The sequence below is a fragment of the Emys orbicularis genome, chromosome 5 (genome assembly GCF_028017835.1).
Source record: "Emys orbicularis isolate rEmyOrb1 chromosome 5, rEmyOrb1.hap1, whole genome shotgun sequence".
Classification (NCBI taxonomy): Eukaryota; Metazoa; Chordata; order Testudines; family Emydidae; genus Emys; species Emys orbicularis.
The window spans coordinates 74,742,328-74,767,740 of NC_088687.1; the positions used below are offsets into that span (position 1 = coordinate 74,742,328).

Below are 25,413 nucleotides of genomic sequence, written 5' to 3' on the forward strand. Positions count from 1 at the left end.
GACATAGAGCTGTCTTAAATTCGACTTCTGTACTCCTCGAAAACGAGAGGAGTAGCGCTAAATTCGAAATGGCAATATCGAATTAGGCTAGGTGTGGATGGAAATCGACGGTAATAGCTCCGGGAGCTATCCCACAGTGCACCACTCTGTTGACGCTCTGGACAGCACTTCGAGCTCGGATGCTCTGACCAGCCACACAGGAAAAGCCCCGGGAAAATTTGAATTCCTTTTCCTGTCTGGGCAGTTTGAATCTCATTTTCTGTTTGGACAGCGTGGAGAGCTCAGCAGCACTGGCAACGATGCAGAGCTCTCCAGCAGAGATGGCCGTGCAATCTAATAGAAAGAGGGCCCCAGCATGGACTGATCGGGAAGTCTTGGATCTCATCGCTGTGTGGGGCGATGAGTCCGTGCTTTCAGAGCTGCGCTCCAAAAGAAGGAATGCAAAGATCTACGAGAAGATCTCTAAAGCCATGGCAGAGAGAGGATACAGCCGGGATGCAACGCAGTGCCGCGTGAAAATCAAGGAGCTGAGACAAGGCTACCAAAAAACCAAAGAGGCAAACCGACGCTCCGGATCCCAGCCCCACACATCACGTTTCTACGAGGCACTGCATTCCATCCTAGGTGCGGCCGCCACCACTACCCCACCAGTGACCGTGGACTCAGAGGATGGGATACTGTCCACGGCCGGTTCCTCGTCGGAAATGTTAGCGGACGGGGAAGATGAGGAAGGAGATGAGGAGGACGAGGCAGTCGACAGCGCTTGCACCACTGATTTCCCCGACAGCCAGGAGCTCTTCATCACCCTTACCGAGATCCCCTACCAACCATCCACAGCCGTTACCCCGGACACCGAATCAGGGGAAGGATCAAGCAGTGAGTGCTTTAAACATCTAAACATGTAATTTTAACATAACTGGTCCACCGTGGTAACACACGTTCCCACGCCATGAGTCCAGTAAGTAGTCTGGGATCATGGCACGGCACAGCATGGCGGCATACGGCCCTGGCCTCTGCATGGTCTCCCGAAGCATTCTTCCCCTCTCGCTCTCCGAGATCCTCATTAGAGTTATATCGCACATGACGCCCTGCTTTAAATTAGGGAGGGGAATGTTAGTATTGGGACTGCTTTACAGCCACGCGGTGGAGGCGGCAGAGGGGCAGCATACAGTGATCTTTCCCGGGGACAGCCGCGAGGTGGTGGGACAGGGGCAGAGCTCATGCTTCCCTGATTGCTGCCAGCAGAGAGTGGCCTTGCATTCAGTGCGAAAGGAGCCCAGTGCTACTATTACATTTTTAAGCTGCCACAAGTCTACGGCTTACCATGTTTTCCTGCAACAAAAGTAGAGGTGTCCTGCCACGCTTCTCTGATCGCAACTGCAAGACCCCAGGCACTGAAGGCGAGGGCCGAAAATTCGACCTTGTCCTGTGTGCGCATGTGAAAGGTCCAGTGCATGGTGTTGTTCACAGAGAAAGACTATGTTCTTTGTTAGCAACTTCATTTATCTGTCTCAGGAATTTACTCCCTTTTTCCCATTCCCACAGACACATCTGCGACTGTCTCCCAACCCAGCCTGGCATCACACTCCCAGAGGCTAGCGCAGATTAGGAGAAGGAAGAGAAAGACGCGTGAAGACATGTTTTATGAACTTATGGAGTGCTCACGAGAGCAGGCAGCCCAGACGACACAGTGGAGGGAGAACTTGTCACAAATGCACAGAGCAGTCATGGAACGGGAGGAGAGGTGGCGCCAGGAGGACCAGCAGGCTACTCGAACCCTGCTTGGACTAATGAGGGAGCAAACGGAGACGCTCCGGCGCCTAGTGGATGTTCTGCAAGACCGGAGGCAGGAGGACAGAGCCCTGCTGCTGTCTATCTCTAACCGCCCTCCCCCGCCACCAAGTCCCACACCCCCCTCACCAAAAGTCCAAAGAAGGAGGGGCGGCAAGGGCCGTTAAAACTTTCAGTCGGCCCCTGCACACTGCTGCAGCAATGGAAGGCTCTCGTTCCAAAGTTTGAAAAGCCCTTTCCTACCCATCTCACAATAGCCCACGTCCAAGTTTCCTCCCCCCCTTTTCATGTGCGGTTCATAATAAAACATCTGTTTCTGTTAAGTACTGTTTCCGAGAGTGTCTTTTAGAGGGGATTCTGTCTGAAGGGGGGGAAGGGGTTTGTTACTTGGACAGGACAGTCACCTGTAGCAGGCTACAGAGGCGGGGGCAGGTCCAGCATCAGGACACATACACAGTACAGTCACCAGTTACCCTGGTCAGTCTGGGAGGCGGTTTTCATGTTCTGGGGTGCGAGGGGGTTGATCTGTGACTTTGTGGCGGGGGAGGGCAGTTACAGATCTTCTGCCGCGGTCCTTATCCTGGATCACAGAGCCACGCAGCAGGGGATCTGTTACCCTCCGCCCCCTGCCAGAAAGTCACTTGGCCGACACATACATGCAGTCCCGCCCAGGACTGCTGGCAGGCTGCGTTGAAACAACCAATCCAGCACTGCGGAGCCTGTCATTCCCGGAGTTTAGAAGCATCATTTGCATCAAAACAATAAACCAGCCCCCCGCCACAGTCTGCGTCCCCGGTTTAAAACATTCCCGCGAAAACAGTAAGAAAGAGAACCTTGTTCAGTAACAAAACGGAACAGATTTTATTTGTTGGGAAGGTGGGGAAGGGGGTATGTAACTTGGAAGGATAGTCAACAGTAACTGGGTAAAGAAACGGGGGCAGGTTCAGTATCTGTGTCCACAAAGTGAACAGTCACTGGAGACCCTGCTCAGTCAGGAACCTGGCTTTCAAAGCCTCCCTGATGCACAGCGCGTCCCGCTGGGATCTTCTAATCGCCCGGCTGTCTGGCTGGACGTAATCAGAAGCCAGGCTATTTGCCTCAAGCTCCCACCCCGCCATAAAGGTCTCCCCCTTGCTCTCACACAAATTGTGGAGCACACAGCAAGCAGCTATCACAATGGGGATATTGGTCTCGCTGAGATCACAGCGAGTGAGTAGGCTTCTCCATCTCCCCTTGAGACGGCCAAAAGCACACTCCACCACCATTCTGCACTTGCTGAGCCGGTAGTTGAATAGTTCTTTCCCTGAGTCCAGTGCGCCAGTGTAGGGCTTCATGAGCCAGGGCATTAGCGGGTATGCAGGGTCCCCGAGGATGACTGTAGGCATCTCCACATCCCCAATAGTTACTTTGTGGTCCGGGAAGTAAAGACCTTCCTGCAGCCGTCTATACAGACCAGAGTTCCTGAACACCCTAGCGTCATGAACCTTGCCAGGCCATCCAACGTAGATATTGGTAAAACGTCCCCGATGGTCCACCAGTGCTTGCAGCACCATGGAAAAGTACCCCTTTCTGTTGATGTACTGGCTGGCCTGTTGGTCCGGTGCCAGGATAGGGATGTGAGTCCCATCTATAGCCCCACCGCAGTTTGGGAATCCCATCTCGGCAAAGCCATCTCTGATGAGCTCCACGTTTCCCAGGGTCACTACCTTAGATAGCAGTAGCTTGACGATTGCCCTGGCTACTTGCATAACAGCAACCCCCACGGTAGACTTGCCCACACCAAAGTGGTTAGCGACGGACCGGTAGCTGTCTGGCGTTGCGAGCTTCCAGAGGGCTATGGCCACTCGCTTCTGGACAGTCAGGGCTGCCCGCATCCGGGTGTCCTTTCGCTTCAGGGCAGGGGACAGCAACTCACACAGTTCGAGGAAAGTCCCCTTCCGCATGCGAAAGTTGCGCAGCCACTGGGATTCATCCCAGACCTGCAGCACTATGTGGTCCCACCATTCTGTGCTTGTTTCACGGGCCCAGAATCGCCGTTCAACAGTATCAACAAGACCCAGTGACAGCGAGATGTCCTGGGCGCTGGGTCTCATGTTCTCAGAGAGGTCGGAGCTAGTGTCCGACTTCATGCCGTCACGGTGGTGCCGTAGCCTCCTCTCATGATTGATCTGCAGCTGCCTCTGGTACAGGTGGAGGAGAAGCTGCGAGGCGTTGAGAACTGCCACAACTGCAGCGATGGTCGCAGCGGGATCCATGCTCGCACTGCTGTGGCGTCCGCGCTGTCAGTAATCAGAAAAGCGCGCGAACTGATTTCCCACCGGCGCTTTCAGGGAGGGAGGGAGGGAGGGCGTGAGTGACGGACGGATGACGACAGGCGCCCAAAAGCACCCTCGACACATTTTTTTACCCAGAAGGCATTTGGGGCTCGACCCAGAATTCCAATGGGCAGCGGGGACTGCGGGAACTGTGGGATAGCTGCCCACAGTGCACCGCTTCCAATGTCGACGCTTGCCCCGTTAGTGTGGACTCACAAAGTCTCACAAAGTCGAATTACTGTCCTTAGTGTGGACACACACGTTCGACTTAGTAATATCGATTCCACATAGTCGAATTAACTAAAATCGAAGTACTCTCGTAGTGTAGACAAGGCCTTGGTTGCCTACTAAATGCTCAGCAATCCTTGGTGCATTGTGACTCCTGCCTATCATGCTGATTATAATCCTCTCCCTGGTATCTTATGTTTCTGTTTTGCTTTTTTTTAATTCATCTGTTGTGTCCCATCTTATTCTTAATTATAAATTCTCCAGGGCATGTAACATGTTTTAGTTACATGTGTATATCACCTAGCACAAAGGAGCCAGGGACTTTAGGAGCTACTGCAATACAATAATAAAAATTAGCCTCTTACTGCATGTTGTCACTATGTCCCTTTAATCTCCCTTTCCCATTTTTTGCCCTCTTCCCACCACCCCGATCCTTATACTTAGAACAGCCTCCTCTTTCACGTCCACCAACTGGTCTCTCTCCCTTTCCACCAGTAGATCTTTCCTTAACATGCATTTCTTCTACAGAACCTTCATGCACAAAATTACTCAACTATATTATGTCCACCATGTATTAGATTGTGGGATTTTTAAGGCAGGGACCATGTCTTTTCGTTTATTTGGAACATTTATGGCACTGATTCTAGTATAAGTACTGTGCAAGATTTAACTGTGTGCAAGGTCTGAAGCCAAAGAAAATAGAAATAGGGAGCATTTCACTGGAAGCAAGCCACATGAATTGAAGGGAGACAAGTAGTGCAACAATAGAAAGGCAGAAAAATTGCTCAGAGCCCCAACTGACAGAATAGTATATTCTACACTTTTTCTTTATTTAATAAATACAATAATCTTAGTACTAGACTGGTTTATCAGGAGAGGGGAGATGACTGAAAGGTTTAAGCATCAGATTTAAAATGTCTGACAGGGGTAGGCAACCTATGGCACGTGTGCCGAAGGCGGCACGCAAGCTGATTTTCAGTGGCACTCACACTGCCCGGGTCCTGGCCACCAGTCCGGGGAGCTCTGCAGTTTAATTTAATTTTAAATGAAGCTTCTTAAACATTTTAAAAACCTTATTTACTTTACATACAACAATAGTTTAGTTATATATTATAGACTTATAGAAAGAGACCTTCTAAAAACGTTCAAATGTATGACTGGCGCGCGAAACCTTAAATTAGAGTGAATAAATGAAGACTCAGCACAGCACTTCTGAAAGGTTGCCAACCCCTGGTCTATGATCACTGGAATTGGGTGAGAGTCAACTCACGCTTTCCTCCTCCTGTTGTGGATAAACTAAGCTCCCAGAAGTATGAACTCATAGTCTGGACTCTCAAAGAAGCCTGAGCAAGCAGAGATCCCATGCAAGTGCACTGCTCTCTAAGCATCTCTCAACCATTCCTGCTCCCACTCTCTCTGCATAGGCACTGAATTATACTCCTGGAGGAGAGAGGGGTTGGAAAGGGTCTTCTATAGTTGAAGAAAACAACATATAATCTTTTACTGGTTTTAGTGGGGGTGATTCAAAGATTATAAGGCTAGAAGGGACCTCATTTGACCTCTTGGATTGCACAAACCATAGGCCTTCACCAAGCAATCCCTGCATCTAGCCCATAACTTCTGGCTGAGCTACAGCATATCATTTAGAAATACATCCAATTTCATTTAAAGATTTTAATTGATGGAAAATCCACAACATGTGGCACTGATAACCTGCTGTCCCTCTACAACTCAGCAAACAGTTGTTTAGATATATGGCCCAACTTGTCCTCCAGCTCTCAGATCGCCCTGCAAGTATATGTCTGACTCTGGAGAGATGGGAAAAGGTAGGCAGTCATGGAACACAGAATTTCCCCCCCTCAGGCTGTGTTAAGGTGACCACCTATTTAGATGGCAAAAGTGGGACACATGCAGGGGCCCTGCCTCTGCTCCTCCTCTTCCCCAAGGCTCTGCCCCCTGGCCATGCCAGGCCAGGGTGCCTAGGAGCACCCGTGTCCCTGTCCCCTGGGGCACACTGCCTAGGGCAGGTAGAGGGGCTAGGGTTGGGCTCCCCACAGTGGCCCGGGCTGCCTGAGTGGCTCTTACTACTGCCTGACTCTGGCTTCTGTCCTGCCCAGGGGGTGGGGGCTCAGAGGAAAGAGGAAGAGCTGGAGGAGGGCCTTGTGGCAAGAGGGGCTAAGGCCCACTTCACCCTGCTCACCCAGAAGAGGCTGGCCCCACCCCTGAGCCCCAGGCAGGCGCAGAGGAGCACCACAGGAACTCCAGGACAAATACTGTCCCAGAGTCATTCTGCATTTTGGGACTGTCCCATCCAATTCAGCTCTGTGTAGACCTCTGTAGTTACAGAACAATGCAATGGAACATGGGTTATGATCTGGCACCTAGTAACACAACTTTTCTTGTGCTTTTGTGATTCCGGTATATTTTCTTTGGCATTATCCCCACCTGATCTCTTTCCCTTATCACTTGCTAATGCCTCTGCTGTTTGGCTACTATCTGATTGGCTGGAGGGAGGTTGTAAAAAAGCTATACCCACAAATTACCATGAACACCACTGAAACTACTAATATGCAGAAGTGGAGATAAAACCCAGCAACTCCAGCCCCCCCAAAAAGAGGCCTTTTGAGGTCAAGGAATATCGGTTGTTAGTAGTATTAGGTCCATACATTCTCTGTAGGCCAGTCACTACATGGTGACACTTAAAGAGTCTGACATTCTGTTCAGTGGAGTGTAGTGGTACTCAAACACGCATAGCTAGTATAGTACAAAGAGTTGACTAAACTGCAACAAAATATTTATGTCCACCAGTTTTTCCCTACCTGTTATTTTTTCTTAGTCTAAAATAGACCATTAATAATAGTGCAAAGCTCAGAAACATCACTCCCTGTGAGAAATTTCTGATCCACAAAGTTCTAGTTGGTCTGAAATTTTCTGAATTGGATTCAGTTATCATAGATTTGTGAAGTAATGAAATCTGTAAGTTTCATTTAATATTTATAAAAAAAAGTCTTGTCATTCTTGTATGCATTAATTCTCAGTTATATTGCTCTAGTATATTGATGAAAATAGAAAGTTTAAAAATGTATGCTGTCTTTTATCTCCTACGGTGCCTTTGGAAATATTAGGTATCTCAAAAGAGATATTTTTTTTCTTACAAAGTTTCATCTGAATTGACAAGAAGCCTGTTGTGACTGGATGACCTGTGGAAATTATAGTTATTGGCATGCAATAGATTTACAGAAAAATGTGCTTGATAAACAGCCTTCAAATCTCAGTGAGACATCTCTTGTCTGGAGAACTCTCCAGAGGAAATTATTTCATAACCATCTCATATCAGGGATCTTAATTAAAATCCATCCTTGTTTTGGCCCCAGAATAAATCTTAAGTGAAATTACACTGAAGCATTCCAGTTGATCTGTGTGTAAGATTAGCATGGTTATTCATGCCTGTTGAGAACTTTATTTGCTCCTTTTCATTTTATTTTCTTCTCTGTTGTAAAGAGTTCATTTTGTAGGAATGATGTGACACTTTGATTCTTTCTGTTCACATGCACACAACAAAGTCCATAGAAATTCAAATAATCTTGTTATGGCAGTAGTACTCCCCAGAACATTTGTATGTTTGGCACTTTATTATAAAGCAAAGAAAGGAGTCACTTATATAATTTCTGTGTTCTAAACTGAATGAGAATATTCAGAAAAAAGCAAAGATGGGTAGAAGAAGTAAATTCAAATTCAGCTTGTGCAAATAACTCTAACTTAAATGCAAAAACTTGATTAAAAAAAGATGTTTCAAGAGGAAAAATGGAAGTGAAATGTATTTTGTTCTGATGTGGTTCAGTTTACTGACTAATGAAATGTATATCTGCATATTTAAAGTATGAAGACATATGAAATGATTCAACATTCCTGAATATTTATGCCCTGATAACACTGCTGAACTGAATATAGGTTGTCTCTTTGTAGTGTGAAGAGATTTGTACAAACACTGTAAGATCTGCCCTTATTATCAAGTGCGATATGTGATCTCTGATTTGAATACAAGACTATAATTCAGGTAGTAATGCTGATGTCATAAACTGCAAGTGCACAGTTTGAGCTAAATATAAATATCAGAAGGAATCTATAATTGAATTTCCACATTGGTATGCAACTGGAGATCAGGTGTTACCTTTAGTGACACATATACAAAATGGTTGTCTTATTTGCCCTGGGCTATGATTTTTTATGTTGTGCATAACATAGATTTATTGGCATTTTGGCTCAAGGAAGTACTGTGAATAGCATACAATAAATGGAGTATCCGAGTCTGACATGGGAAAGGACAAAGGGTTAAAACTAGGTCTGTTGGGGACTTTTTTTTTTTTTAGCAGATTAATTTATGAGGAATGGTGAACAATATAGAGAGGATATGTGGTTATGGCACTGGACTAGGATTCAAGAAACCTTGGTTCAGTTCCAGACTCTTCCATAGAATTCCTGTATGACTTTTGGCAAGTGGCTTAATCTTTCTGAATCTTTTTCTCATTTGTAAAGTATGGGGATAATAATCTTTGTATTTGTCTCATCCTTAGTCCATTTTATCTGTTTGGGATGTAAACTATTTGGGTCAGGGACTCTACTCTCTCTTACTCTGGACCTCTAGGTACTACCATAATATAATTCAAAGTATTAATAATGAACTTTAATTAAATGTAGTATTTTTGATTCAGCCCAATTACTCCCCATGTGTGGTACCCTTCATTCATAATTTTAAATGTGCTATTCCACAGGAGTTATTGCTACACTTCTTTTTATTATTTTTTTATTCATCCTAATTCCATATTTGTTAATCTTTAATTTTTTTACAGATGCAATATGGGAATAGTGTGTGTATATATAAGGTGCTGATGGTATATATGAGAGTTGCAAAAATAATGTACTTTTCAGTTTACTGGAAATTCCAAAAAAAATATTTGGGGTCAAAATGATTTTTTTTTGAAATTTTCAGTGAATCAAAATGTTGAGAAAATTTTCTTTCAGTTTGAAAAACACATTTTGTTTCAACAAAACTGAAATGTTTTGTTTTTATTTTGACCATATTTTTATTGTTTTTAATAAGATGAAAGGAAATTTTGAAACAGGCATTTTGAAATGAGAAATTGAAATGTTTCATTTAAAACCTGTTGAAACAAATTCACTGAATCTACATTTGGGGTGGGGAGGGGTTGAAATAAATAAAAATAAGTTTTTTATATAAATAAATAAATAAAAAATTTCACCCAGCTCTAACTATAACCAATCATTCATCAGTAATTACTTTCATATACTCTCTATTGATTCTCTGTTGAATTTTCTTTCAGTAGGTTGTCTATTCTTGGCCTATATAACAAAATGCATTCTCAAAAATAATGCAAGGACAGTATTGATTCACTCATGTCAGGCACAAGCAGCAAAGAATAAAGGATATAATTCTTGTTTTTCATGTGAGCTGCTGTGGCAACACATGTTAAACTGGACAGTTAAACTGATTTTGGAGATTCTACCTTTAATTGCTGTGGATAATCAAGATATTTTTCCCTCACCCATTGTCACCATGCTTCAGTGGGTCACAGCTGAGAAAGCCAAATTCAGGACAAACTGCTGAGAAATAGGGCAGACTCACCCCAAACTGGTGGTTTTCTCATTATATTATACAACTAACAAGTAAGTAACAAAAGTAAACTTCTGTCTTACCACACTGGTAAACAGGAAGTCAAAAATGCAGTCTCCTTAGGAATTCTAGCCCTTGTCTCACCACCCAGATACCGGACTATATGATGTGTGGTTACTGAAAAACAATTTAATCAACTATAGGGTCTTCTAATCCCAAGAGATCAGCCACTTAGCCAGGTCAATATATAGCCCAGATTTTACCCAATAATCATGCAGAAGCCAATCCTTTAGTAACTAGAAACTAAAGGTTTAATAATCAAAGAAAAGAAGAGAGTTAATAATGGTTAATAGAACAAATGCGTAGAAATAATTGCAAAGTCCTTATATCAGGTTTTTAGCAGTGATGGAATAGATTGCTGTCTTGTAAAGTATGACTGGTAACTTCCAAGAGATTGGAAGTTCCTCAGTCCATAGTTCAAAATGCTCCTTTTAGTTGTAAATCCACAGTCCAGAGAATCAGGGCTGGACAAAGGCAAAATGGAGATATCTCAGGGGTCCTTTATGTCCTCTGCCATGCGCCTGGAAATTTACTGTCTCAAAACAAAGCTCATATCCCAGTTTGTAGAAAGTTTACTGGCTCAAGATGGAGTCCAGGGTCACATGAGCATATCACATATCCTTACATGCCTTGATCACTCACAGGGGGTAGCCATTGCCCATACTTTTGCTGAGACTCCCACAGGAAGTGCTATCTGGGCGAAATGGGTTTCTTCTATGGCTCATTGTGAGAGCTAAGTGTCTTTGATGGGTCATCAGTACAGCTGTCTGGCCTCAATGTACATTTTATCTAGTAGGTGTCACCCAGGAATACTGCACATATATATGATGCCTGTATATGGTGTGACAGACCCAGACCAGTGGGATACAGGAGTCTGGTAGAGGGCAAATATACTGGTCACTGGATGAGTAGTTTTCTGTTCCCTGAGTGACCAGAGAAGGGGCTGCACTAGAGTAATCAGGAACCTGCTAGAACCAGTTAAGGCAGGCAGGCTAATTAGGACACCTGGAGCCAATTAAGAAAAAGCTGCTAGAATCAATTAAGGCAGGCTAATCAGGGCACCTGGGTTTTAAAAGGAGCTCACTTCAGTTTGTAGTGCGAGAGTGTGAGGAGCTGGGAGCAAGAGGCACAAGGAGCTGAGAGTGAGAGGGTGTGCTGCTGGAGGACTGAGGAGCACAAGCGTTATCAGACACCAGGAGGAAGGTCCTGTGGTGAGACTAAGGAAGGTGTTTGGAGGAGGCCATGGGGAAGTAGCCCAGGGAGTCGTAGCTGTCATGCAGCTGTTACAGGAGGCACTACAGACAGCTGCAGTCCACAGGGCCCTGGGCTGGAACCCGGAGTAGAGGGCGGGCCCGGGTTCCCCCCAAACCTCCCAATTGACCTGGACTGTGGGTTCTTCCCGAGGGGAAGGTCTCTGGGCTGTTCCCCAACCCACATGGTGAATCTCTGAGGCAAGAAAATCCACCAATAAGCGCAGGACCCACCAAGATAGAGGAGAAACTTTGTCACAATGGCCAATATTTATAACTTCTGATACAAAAATGATACATGCATATAAACAGGATAATCATACTTAGCAATTCATAACTTTTCCATTGATACCTTATGTGACATATTTTGTACAAGAGTTGTTGCAATTGTATAACAGTGGCAATATCAATTATATAAATGGTCATGTTCAATCATACAGCGTTACACCCATTAAATCTTAATGCTAATGAAAAGGGAGCCAGACTGACTCTAGAGCCAAAGATGCGACAAGCAAATGCTGTTTCTCACGTAATTGCCACTTGCCCACTCTTTCTGAATCCCTATTGCCTCCTGATGCTAATTTTTTTTTCTTCTGAGCCACTTGCTGATACCTTTGAGTTTCCCCTTTTACATTATGATTGGTTGGGTGAGGGCTTGAGTACAGTGAAAACACACATCACTCCATATTTAAAGGCTTTACATCTACAACATAATGTAGCATACATTTCTCTTCTCTGCTCTGTCAGTGCCCCTTGTGCATAAACCCTTCACTATTCCATCCCTAGGTATCTCCTGGGCATGATTGTGCGAAACGGTTATATGGGCTACAAAGCCACTAGGGATAAGCAACAGCTGTCCTCCAGCTTTATTTCCATTTGTGGCCTTATCTATATTTCAGTCCAGGTCCCCTGAAATGGAAAGTTAGTGTTAATCATCTGTGACTTCTAGTCCAGAAAAATATTGATAAATTATACTTTGCTAGCAGAATGATCTTCATTCATCTAAGCTTTTAAAAGAAAAGAAAATAGGCTACAACACAAACAGACATTTCAAAATACACAGTAAGTGCATATGTAGCTGGAGAGTTGGTTGGCAGGGAGTGTGGAGCCTTTCTATAAAATAATTCATATATTATTACTAGTTCAGTGTGCATATAATTTGATCACCAAGATTAAGGTTAAGGATAAATTGAGACAAGGTAGAAGCAACATCAGTTCCTTCTGGTGTGGACTAAAATTAAACATATTTTTTATTTGCTGTTCACATTTCATAAATAAACAAGCCAACCATTTTTGTAAGTTTGCTAAACACTTTGTGTTGACATTTCAGCTACACTCAGTCAAAAAGTTAGCAAAATTCTTTCCCTTTCAGCCTCTCTCACTGTTCTCTTTATCCATGCCTCATGGATATGTTATGATCCTGGGTTTAAGAAGCACATGGGACAAAAATTATTTCCTCTCCAAAAAGGTTTTGCTGGCCCTTCATGAACTCTCAAGCATCTCCTTTTGAATCCTTTGAGAGAATTTGGACATTTCTAATCAAGAAAATAGCCACTAAAACACAAGCCTGCACACCCTTGTGGTTATGAGTTATTTCAGCTCCACTTTTTTTTCTCAGATAGTGATTCTACAATGATTTTAGTGGAACATTTGAAACTTTAATGTTAAAATTAGAATTTTCTTCAGCAGTTGCACATCCTCCCATCATTGACTTGTTGTCAACCGTGTCTAGTTGTATCAACATCACATCTCATTACATGTAGAATAATGTTTAGTCATTGTTATTTCACCCACAATATTGCCTGTTAGCCTGGACATAGAAACAATAAATCCAAGTCCCTGAATGTATAAGACAAGGACTTTGGAAGCAACATGAACGCAACTAAATGTCACTTGATGAATAACCACAGTAGGAGATCTGCACTTGCGAAAATGTGTTTCCAGGTCTATAATGATGAGATCCTGTAGTCTTTTTTTTTTTTTTTTTAAGCAGTGCATCTTTTTCAGATTTGCTTGACAAATAATCTCATCTCTCCCATAAATTGAAATTAAATATCATATTTCCCTGAACATCAAATAGAATATATATAGAGAGATTAAAAGTAATTTTTACCAATATCAATTTAGGTCCTGATCCAGCAAAGTACTGTAGGCATGGAATATAAGCATATGCTTAAGTGCTTTGCTGAATTAGGACCTTATTCAGTTTATTGTTTTGACACTATTATTTAGCTAAACGGGATTGTTTTACTGGTTTCCTCATCCTCCTGCCCCCCTTGCTCCAGTTATATGTTTATCTACAGTTTGCCAATCATTTTAATTAGATACATCTATAGTTCCTAGCTAAAAATGTCCAACATTGACACTTCAAGCTGGGAAGATGTGGCCACAATGGAGGGCTGTCCAGGGAGCCGGTGGCTGAGAGAAAGGAAAGCAAAGAGAAAAATGCAGCAAGCCTTAAGCACTAGTAATGCACCAACTTCATCTGTCCTGCACTTTACGCCAGCATTATCTGTGGCAAGGACTCTTGCTAAAGAATTGGATTTTTTAACCACTCGTGATGCTGCAGCATGATACATAGTAACTGAATTTCTTTGGTGCTTGCACCATCATCTTTCGAAATGGGCTGTTGCCCCACGTAGTTCCTAGCAGAACAGGGCCCTGATCCCCATGTGAGGCCTCTAATACTAGAGTAACTGAAATGATGATAGTCATTGTAATCATATATGCATGCATGCAACAGGTACTTTCTAGTACCAGCATACTTAGTCTCTAAATATTAGTCCACAGTTTACAATATATGCTATTTGATGGAGTCCTCATTCTTCACTCTAAGTCCTCCAAGAAGGAGTAAAGATTTAACCTGGACATACTATGCCTGTCCTTCCAAAACAGGGTTAAAGTTTTACAAGAGACTGTTGGGTAGCCCCCTTAGGGTCTCTCCAATGTGTGTGGTCAGAATAAAAGCAGAATTTAATTTACCATTGCTGCCATGTCTCTTCACTTTCATTAAATTCTTCACTACCCCATAATGACTTAGAGCTCTGGATCATATCCTCATATCCTTCCCAACCTATAAAACACATTTTTTTCAAAGACACACTACATTTAAAGTTAATTAGTTTCCTTCCAAATGAATAATCCAATAAAATTGAATTATGGTTATTAAAAACATAAAAATGACATCAGTCCTCAGATTTGGAACATTTCCATACATGTATTCATGACATGCAAATTTGATTGAGATACAGATCATCTGCACTTTGTATTCTGACAAGACTATATGCTAAGATAGGGATGCGATCTCAGTTTCAAGGAAAAAGTAAAAGGCAAGGTCATGTTCAACAAAAAATGCAGCGACAAAGCTGATTGGTGCTAGCCAACCTGCCTGATCATCTGACTTCTTTCTGCACCAATTGGTCTGCCTTTACTTTGTTTAACGTTTGTCTAAGATATGCTTGCATTTTACATTTTGACTGTTTAGAGGAGGGATTAGCTCGTCAGTATATGACAATGTGCTGGTAATGCCAGGAAGCTAAATGTTTAGTAATTACATTTTAGGTGCAGGTGATGCATTGATGTTGGAATGAAAGAATAACAAACAAATTAGATAAAGATAAAAACCATTAAATTTGGGGCAGTTAACCCATCCAAGACTGCAGTTCTGTTTTTAACTATCGAGCTAGCGCATAAACATCTAACCAAGCCGGAAATTATACCTCCAGCTCAAGGGTATGTCTTTACTACAAAGTGAAGGTGTGATTTTTAGCACTATTGGGCATAACCAGGGGCGGCTCCAGGCACCAGCACAGCAAGCGCGTGCCGGGGGCGGCAAGCCGCAGGGGGCGGCCTCCCGGTCACTGGGAGGGCGGCCTTCGGCGGCGTGCCTGCGGGAGGTCCACCGGTCCCGCGGTTTTGGCGGCAATTCGGCGGCAGGTACGCTGAAGGTGTGGGACTGGCAGATCACCCGCAGAAACGCTGCTGAATCCACGTGACTGCTGACCGCCCGCAGGCATGCCGCCGAAGGCCGCCTGACTGCCGTGCTTGGGGCGGCAAAAAACATAGAGCCGCCCCTTGGCATAACCATGCATTCTTTGAAATAGCTAGCAATCTAAAACATTGTACAACAATAGTAATGAAGATATGGTAGCAGGGGCTTCAGCATGGGCTAGCAACCTGTGTGGATCCAGGGTCCCTGGCAGCTAGTTTGAGTGCCACTGTGACTACTATTGTTACCTGTGCTAGGTAGATTAAAGCTTCCAAGGGTAAAATCAGATGCAGGAGATCTGTACTGGTAAGAGTTTATCTTCTTCTCTTTATTCCCCACCTGAAATCATAATCTTCTTTGACTTTACAAGTAGTTGCTATGGAAATGACAACATGAAAAGCATTTTACTTCATGTGCGGAATAAAAAACAGGAGCAGAAACAGTTCATAAGAGTTCAACTGTTTATAAAAATCAGATTTTGTTTTCATGCAAAAATCCCATATTCAGAGGCCCCAGTTAGGATACATAATTCCTTACCAAAAGGTCAATGAAGAAATTCACAAAATATGACACATCATGCAGAGTCTGGGTATATTCTAAGTATAACTTGTTTTCCTAAATATGATGATTTTTTCCAAATTTTTCCATGAGGCATCAGCAACTTTTTAATATATAATGACACTAACAATCCTGCTATACTTTGCATTATGAATGATTACTTAAGTAATGCCCTTTTCTCTTAAACAACTCAGTATGTAATTTTGACTTTAGTTTGAAAGAGATTTTGAATATCATGAGAGAGATTTCCCTTATGAAGGGAAGCTACATTTTATGAACATTCCCATCAGATGGATCATCATAGATTACAAGCTTGACGGTAAGTCATCAGCAACAAGACTCTTTATATATGTCATTTTAAAAAAAAGTCAGTTTCCTTCCTAAGAACATAAAGTACAGTACATCTTGCAAAAACTAATAGCATCCTCAAACCTTCAGTTGTAAGCTGTTATATTCTACATAGAAACCTTCAGTTGTAAGATATTATAGTCTACATATGTTCCTTCATGGCACAACAGCGCAGTTTTACCCAACAGTGTTATAGAACCTACCAATCCATTTGAGGGTGGGGAGGATTGTATGCTTAAGTACTGCACAACTGGTGATTTTTTTTAAAGAAAAAAATGTGTAAACCCTTTTACCACACTTATGACCAATACTGTAATGATTTGAAAAGGTACTAAAAATTACATTAATGATTAGGAATGCACTTATGCCTTAAAAGTGTGCCTGCAAATTTCCATAGTATTTTAACTTACTTGATTAGAAAGTTTTACATCATTTCATGTTTTAAAAACTGGTCAGCTGAATGTTTATAATGTTTTGCCAATGGAATTCTGCTTCTAAATTGTCTGAAATACTTTATACTATGTTTTGCTTCTGTTGCTCCTTCTGACACCAGTGTTCTATTTCAACATCAGCATTACCTCTGTCAAAGGGTGGTGGGTATCTGGAAGGTTGGCTTCCCAGCTGAGGAAAAATCAGTGATGCAGAGTCTAGGTATATTCTACATGTAACTTGTTTTATTCACACACAAAACCAGCCCTGAAATGAAGATGGTCAAAGAGCTCGTAGGGCAATCCCTTCATTCAGGAGTCTCAGCCTAACACCAGTGCCCCATAGGATAAAATACAATAAGGACTAATACAAAGTACACCACTTAGGAAGGAACAATCAGTTGCGCACACAAAGAAAATGGGAAATGATTGCCTAGGAAGGAGTACTGCAGAAAGGGAAATGGGGGTCATAGTGGATTACAGCTAAATATATGTCAACAGTGTAACTGTTGCTAAAAAAGCAAACAGCATTTTGGGAAGTATTAGCAGGAGTGTTGTAAGCAAGACACGAGAAGTAATTCTTCCAATCTACTCCACGCTGATAAGGCCTCAGCTGGAGTATTGTGTCCTGTTCTGGGCACCACATCTCAGGAAAGATGTGGACAACTTGGAGGAAGTCCAAAGAAGAGCAACAAAAATGATTAAAGGTCTAGAAAACATGACCTGTGAGGGAACGTTGAAAAACATTGGGTTTGTTTAGTTTGGAGAAGAGAAGATTGAGAGGGTATATGATAAGTTTTCAAGTCCATAAAAGGTTGCTACAAGGAGGAGGGAGAAACATATTTCTCTTTATCTGAGGATAGGACAAGAAGCAATGGGCTTAAAATGCAGCAAGGGCAGTTTAGGCTGAACATTAGGAAAAACTTCCTGTCAGGGTGTTTAAGCACTGGAATAAATTGCCTAGGGAAGTTGTGGAATTTCCATCATTGGAGATTTTTAAGAGCAGGTTAGATAAACACCTGTCAGGCATGGTCAGATAATACTTAATCCTGCCATGAGTGCAGGGGACTGGACTAGATGACCTCTCGAGGTCCCTTCCAGTTCTGATTCCCACAAAGCAAGGAATTGACTCTAATCAGAGACAAAAGCACAGATCAAACTGTCCAGCAAGCACTGCCTCTACAGAGAACCTTGTGTAATGAAAACTAACAACACAGCTTGTCTTCCCAAGGCTGATTGTTGGCTCCCACTCAAAGACCTTAGAAGACTGTGGTGATACCTGGTGGTGGCTGCTGTTTACAATATTTTGGCAATGGGTTTCTGCTTTTAAATTTTCTCTGAAATACTTTAAAGTATGTTTGATTCAAATAGAAGAAACAAAAGCTGCTTTTTATAACCAAAAAAACCCCCAATAATCATCTTTGAAGTTGTTGGTGAGTGGAATCTTCAAATAACAGATGTGTTGATAAGGGCTTTGCACTTATCATAATATCTGTTCCATGAGTATTCTTCTGACAACATTTGTCAGTTTTTTTCTTTTTCTTTTTTAATTGTTTCCCCGGATACATACACAGCAGCAGACAAATATCTCAGAAGATACAGAACAATTTATTTAGTAGAACATTTACTACTCTGGCTGGAGTTCTTAAATTTGCTGCACAGCTTGACAGTGCCACTATGTACATACACTCTGAAGACATACACATTTGGGGACTGTTTTTTCATAATTGCATCCCTCAGTTTAGCATGCTGTTATGCATGAAAGATGCACTTGCATGAATGGAAATTTCAAATTAACATGCAATTAGCTGCTTTTCATATGGAATTAAATATTTTGTGCATGTAATTTAGGAATATTATTTTACCGTAATTCAGTGAAAGCGTATGCTTTAATGCTTGCTAGAGGCTTTAGTTTTTAGCATCAGAAGGTGGATGTCTATTTACCATTCCGTTTCTCAAAATTAAAAACAAAATCATTTGGTCATCCACTGCAAGCAGATATTATGTTTCTCCAGCTCACTTCTCACCAGTATTTCATAGGCTTGGTCTATACTTAAAAATTTATACTGACAGAGCTTTTTTCAGTCAGGGCTGTGAAATAAAAAAAAACGTACACAGAGACATAATCCATCCTGCCAACAAAACCCCCCAGTGTGGACACAACTATGCTGACAGGAGTGTGCTTCTGTCAATGTAGCTAATGTCATTCAGGGAAGTGGTGTTCATGCACCAGCAGAACTCCTTCTGTGGCACAGCTGAACTGCATCTACATTGAAGGCTATGCTTGCATAGGCCCTGTAGTGTAGACATAGCTATAATAATTGCAGCCCAGCGTCACCATATTTTCTGTGTTTTGCAAGCCAACTAAAATATAGAAAGGACAATCAGAATGTTGGGATCTGCTGTGAAGAATAGTTTAGAATAGATATCTTTGATATGGAATTTCTCAACATAAATATATTTAAGCAAATAAGCAGATAAACATTAACTGATGAAGTATTTAATAAAGAAATTTATTCAAAAACTCTTTGCAAATGGTAATGGAGAACAAATTACTATGCTTGACATTTAAATCCTGAAAAGCTAGGGGAGATCAGTGCTTTCTTGTCTGTCTTATGTGCTACTGTCCTCAGACTTGAATGAAATAATTTTCATGTGCAGCAGTCCATTCTTAGTTGCTTAATTCAAATGGATAGCTAGCAAGTTGTACAAATGTCTTCCATTGCCTTCTCCATTCAGCAAACCATAGCATCTAACTAACTTGAGGCAGACCTATCTGCTTTCTGATATTTCTATTCAAATGTCACTCATGAATTGAAAAGTGCTCTGGAAAGCAATAATTGTGTATAGCATCATTTTTAAAATACAATTGTTCTTTTTCAGTATTTGTACATACAAATATTCTCCTCTATAAAAGGATTGTGTAATCACAATTAATTGCTAGGCAGTTTTCATTTAGGTGGATTCTCGATTATGATAAATTGAATTTTTTGAGGTTTTGAGTTTACATTGTTTCTGGCAAAATAAGAATCCTGTACATTTTTGTAAGCTTATTTTATTCTCTGGTAGGTCCACAAAAGAAACCTAAGAAAGAGTTCATTTCAAGCATGAAGCTCTATTATTTGCATAGAACAAGTTTCTAATTAATTCAGTTAAATGTTTAGAATATATAGTTTTGGGTTTTGCTGAGCCTTTAGTGTTTTACAAAACATTTCCTGCCCTTAAGTTATTTCATTCTTTTTAAAGGAAAACATGATTTTCTGTTTGTTTTTAATTAAATTTTTCCTCCGAAACCAAGGGTTTAAATTAAAGGTAGGAATTATTTTGTAAAATTCAAAATACATTTTTTAAAAAAGTTTCAGAAATCATAGGTTTTGCAAAGACCAAAGCACCAGTGGGTTTTCCCATCCCCAATTTTAATAGAATTTTGGCTTGTCAGAATTAATTTTGTAAGCCTGTGGATTTTGTATGATTGTAGGCATGACTTATAGGCATTGCAGGCTGTTGTCACTTCCCCTTGACTTAAATGGGACTATGCCCATGCTTTAACTTTATGCATTTTGCTTGATTAGGGCCTTATGTACAAATTATTCATCTGTATGGAGCTGTTGGCCCACAGGCTAAAAACCCCAAGAGTGTGAAAAAGAGGTTTGTGTGTGCACAGAATTAGATACTTACTAAAGACCCAACCCTACAAAGCATTTAGTGCACACAGTTCCAGCAAAGTTAATGGGAGGTAGTGAGGTGCTCATCACTGCCCAGAACTGGACCTTCGCTGGCAATATTCTAGCCAGCTGCTGGTTAGCCTGAAATTACCCCAGTATCAGTCATTTTTCTTTCTTATTTCTCCAATTGTGTGGAAGTATAAGTTATTCAAATATAAATTTTCTCTTAGGGAGCAGGCAGGGTTGAGTGAAGTGTTGTGTATTTCTTTGCTCTGATTAATACATTGCAAACAAATCTAGTCATTAAGTTTATTAGTGATAAGCCCAACAGCAGTGTAGTTGGCATCAGTACCACAAGAAGTCATAGTCATAAAATTAGCCATAGTATTTGGCATTAATAATGTTCAAAGCTATGCAAACCAAGGTAATGGAAAGGGTAAATTAAAAATCCCACTTCAGGGTATAAGCTGATTACTGCAAAGGTCCAGAGAGATTTGTTCTCCCATGTAAAGCATTGCACAGTTGAATAGACGCATTGTGTATTTTTAATCTTCCTCTCTAGAATCAGATTGCTTTGGACAGTGAGGAAAGCAAGTAACAGGACAGGTTGGAAAACTGGCCTTATCTAATACAGTAAATCTGTAATCATTGCAGCTCTTAGAAGGGATGACAGATTTTTCGGGCCCAAGCAAAGTTTTTAATGATGTTATATTTAGAGTAGGCTAAATATTGGCTCTGTCAGCTTGACATTGTCCTTTTAAAAATTATCTGAAACATCTTGAGCTACCTTCATGAGCATCTGTTAAATTTAAAAGTGTTAATGTTTGTATAGCCCTTCAGATATTTTTGCACGAGTTATGTTTCTTAGGCTAGGTCTACACTACCCGCCTGAATCGGCGGGTAGAAATCGACCTCTCGGGGATCGAATTATCGCGTCTCGTCAGGACGCGACAATCGATCCCCGAATCAACGCTCTTACTCCACCAGCGGAGGTGGGAGTAAGGCTAGGTCTACAATACCCGCCTGAATCGGCGGGTAGAAATCGACCTCTCGGGGATCGAATTATCGCGTCTCGTCGGGACGCGACAATCGATCCCCGAATCAACGCTCTTACTCCACCAGCGGAGGTGGGAGTAAGCGCCGTCGACGGGAAGCCGTGGAGGTCGATTTTGCCACCGTCCTTATAGCGGGGTAAGTCGGCTGCGATATGTCGAATTCAGCTACGCTATTCGCGTAGCTGAATTTGCGTATCTTAAATCGACCCCCCCCTGTAGTGAAGACGTAGCCTAAGCGCCGTTGACGGGAGGCCGTGGAGGTCGATTTTGCCACCGTCCTTACAGCGGGGTAAGTCGGCTGCGATACGTCGAATTCAGCTACGCTATTCGCGTAGCTGAATTTGCGTATCTTAAATCGACCCCCCCCTGTAGTGAAGACGTAGCCTAAGCGCCGTTGACGGGAGGCCGTGGAGGTCGATTTTGCCACCGTCCTTACAGCGGGGTAAGTCGGCTGCGATACGTCGAATTCAGCTACGCTATTCACGTAGCTGAATTTGTGTATCTTAAATCGACACCCCCCCCCCCCGTAGTGAAGCCTTAGAACGGTGGTTCTCAAACTTTTTTTTTGTTTTTTTTTTGTTTTTGCGGACCACTTGAAAATTGCTGAAGGTCTCGGCAGACCACTTAATGATCTTTCCAAATGTTGTTTGTACCGTTAACTAACTACCGTAAAGCGCTTTGGATAAAAACACTATATAAAAAATTTTATAATGATTAAAGTTTTTTTGTTCTACAAATAAAAGCACACAACTTTTTTTTTTTTTTTTTTAATATCGGTAGTCTTACCTTTCTAATGTGATGGATGTGCCCTCTCTCCCACACCAAAGCAGTCCCTGAGCTGGGGCTGGGAAGGAGGGGGGTCTCTCCCCTGCCACAGCAGCCACAGAGCTGACGCTGGGAAGGAGGGCTGTCTCTCCCCGGCAGCCCCAGCCCTGGAACTGGGGAAAGTCACCTCTTTCTCTGGCCACCACCGCCCTCCACATCCCAAATTCCTCCCACCCCCTCTTCTGCCCCCACTGCCCCTATCACCTACCTCCTATTCCCCCCCAAACCCACCACCTCACTTTACATGTGCATCTTCTCCAGGTCCAGGCACCTTACTGGAGCCACGCCTTTGCGGCTCCACTAGGTGGGTGGCCCTTCATTCTCTTGTGTGTGGCTGCCCAGGCACGCACCTTACAGGGAACTATCCGCAGACCATCTGAATGGAGCTCGTGGACCACTGGTGGTCCGCAGACAACAGATTGAGAACCTCTGTCTTCGAGCATAACTATCATTTCTTGTACAGCTCAATTTAAGGTACATTGCCTCTTATTCCAAAAAGTTGATTAACTAGCTTTTTTCTCGTTTGGTATATATTATTTCCCTTGAAATATCTTGCCTGTTTTAGATAAGTTTTTCACACTTACTACTAATGCAGCTTAACTTTCAACATCAAATATAGAATTAGGTAACTGTCTTCATTAATGAAACCACACGCATTACTACAGCATCTGGTATCAAAAGTGGGGATTAGTAGGCAAAAGTGCAAAGTTCGCTGTTGGTAGTTAAGGTTCACTTAGTGTATGTGAATAGCTTATACAAAAATTGTATTGTTTTTATATATAGTGAAAAAAAAGTCTGTGAGGAACAAATGGCTTGTTTCACTCATGTTGTTACACAGAGCAACATATATGTTTGTTTATTTTTGAGAGAAAGAGAAAGTGGTATTTTTTAACCTTTCTGGAATTCTGAAGTTTTTGCATAAACATAATATATATTTGAAAGTTTTGGTTTTGTTGTTGTTGTTTTGTTTTGATGCTAAAAACATAGGCTCTGATTTCAGTCTGAATAAAAACTTGAAGTTAAAAAGGAAGTGATTAGAACACTAATATTCTTATTATGATTATTGAGAGCCAATAAAAAAACTAGATACCTATGCTGGTACAATCCTGCAAATAACCCACATGCTTAACTTATCTACTGAAATCAATAAGGCTACTCGCAATCATATACTTAAAGCATATGGGTATGCAGGATCAACTGAGTTACTGAACAAGGATAAAGGAAAACCAGTTTGCATAATTTATTTAGAGTTCTGAAAGGCCTTTACAAAGTCTAGCACAAGAAGCTACTAAAGAAGTTAAGTTTACATAGGGTGAGGGGGAACTTACTCTAGATCAAAAACTGGCTAGGAGGCAGAAAATAGATGGGATTTTATGTCGATTTTCATCGTGGCAAAAGGTTAACATTGAGGTGCCTCAAGGTTCAGTAATAAGTAAGTCCCATGTTGTTTAATGTATTTATTAATGATCTGGAAAGGAAAGTGAACAGTGAGGTTGTGAGATTTCATAATTATCTCAGAAATTGCAGTATATGGATTTCTTCATATTCTTCATGAGCAAATGTATCCTTCAATAGAGAAAATTTCATGCAAGTGGTAGTTCAAAATATTGATAAGTTTGATGATCCTGATAATTCCAAAATAGAAAAATACTACTTCTAGGTATTTCTTGATGGAAAAGAAAGCAAATTTAAACAATAACATTGTTGTGTTCTCTCCTCTCTTCCTCCAATATTCAGTTGCTAAACTGTTTTTTCCCCTGTGCTTTTTAGCAAAAAAAGAGGGATCTAGCAATGCCTTTTTAAAGTCTTAGTGGGTTCTGTTTTCTCTAGGCACACATTTAATTTCCATGCACATGAGTGACTTCTACATATATTAGGAGACAGCAATAGACTCTTAATTCACAACACTGTTTCATTGCAACTGTTTGATTCAAGCCATTACTAAGTTCACCTTATCATACCCTATACCATCCCCCCACTCCCTGAGAAAAGAATTATATTCATGACCTCAGTGTTTAAAAAATTCTGAGTATGTAGATGTTGGGTATTTTTTCTTAACGCCGCAGCTCCTGGAGTCAAGTTATTCATGAGAAACTCAGCTTTCATTTTAAAAAAGTAAGCTTCTAGCCCTGATGGTTGCAGAAAATAATGTGTAAACATAACATGAATATACCCAAAAAGTTCAGAAACCAGGATGCCAAGGAAAAGACTTCCAAATTTCTGATATTTATAAAAATCTCATCAAGTTTAATACATGAGTTTTTAAGGCCTAGCTCATGATTTTCAAATATTTGGCATTGGCAATACTGTGACATTGTAATAAGAGGATTTTATGCTGTTTTTCCCCATTGGATTCTATGCACACAAATCTTTAAATTGCCACCCAGATGGCAGGTTATAGTTTTAAACTTTTCAGACTTAATCTATACACTGAGTCTAATGAAGATATTAGGGCAGCCGTGAAGAGAGAGCAGCCTATTAGGAAGTAAGACTTTCAGCTACTTTGAAAAACCTTCACTCTTGAGCCAGATGCCCATTAGAAAAATGTTCAGGAGTTCTACCTGCAGCCATGGCACAGAGAAGCTCTTTTGACAATGCAGTGTTTAGCTTTACACACACTTTTAAAACATTGTGTATTATTTCCTTGGAAGGGAAAATGCACAACAAAGTCTAATTATTCCAAAAGCCGTATTGGTCATTTAAAAAAAAAAGAGAGATTCCACTTCAAAATCCACAGCATTAGGGTTTAATGAGCAAGGCTTTTACCTAGCAATACCTATTTAGTGTCTTATCAAGACTTGCCAGGATCCTGTTGAAGAATTTTAGAGAACTACTTCAGGCCAAAGCTTCATGGTGCATTACTTAAACATACATCATTTAGGATCTGATGGCTTCAATTGCTGAAGGACCATTGGATTCAAAATCAGTCAAAAGTCAATTTATCAAAATTGAAAAGGTAAAAAGCTTTTCAACCATTTTACATTTCAGGCAATACTGAACATTTGGCTTTTAGACAGTGGAGAATAAACCATGAGAGAGGTGTATTAGATAGCTAAATACATGAAAATCAGCATCCAAAATAACTTTAGCTGATACTGTGTTTCTTAGACATGTATGTATATGTTTATGTGCATTGTTGGAATAATAGGGCTATATTTTAAATTACTGAAATATAGAATGGGCTCAGGAATTACTGTAAAGGATTTTACCTTTTCTCCAATATAGGTAACTTTGTCTGCGTTGAATATTTAGAAAATGAACCAGTTCAGT

The 25,413-nt window shown here is 41.5% G+C and overlaps 1 protein-coding gene across 1 annotated transcript in view; it reads left to right on the forward strand.

Moving 5' to 3' along the window:
* The window catches only part of GALNTL6 (polypeptide N-acetylgalactosaminyltransferase like 6), a 976,122-nt gene that overhangs the window by 559,227 nt on the left and 391,482 nt on the right, over positions 1–25,413 (forward strand). The gene's annotated exons all lie outside the window — the stretch shown is intronic.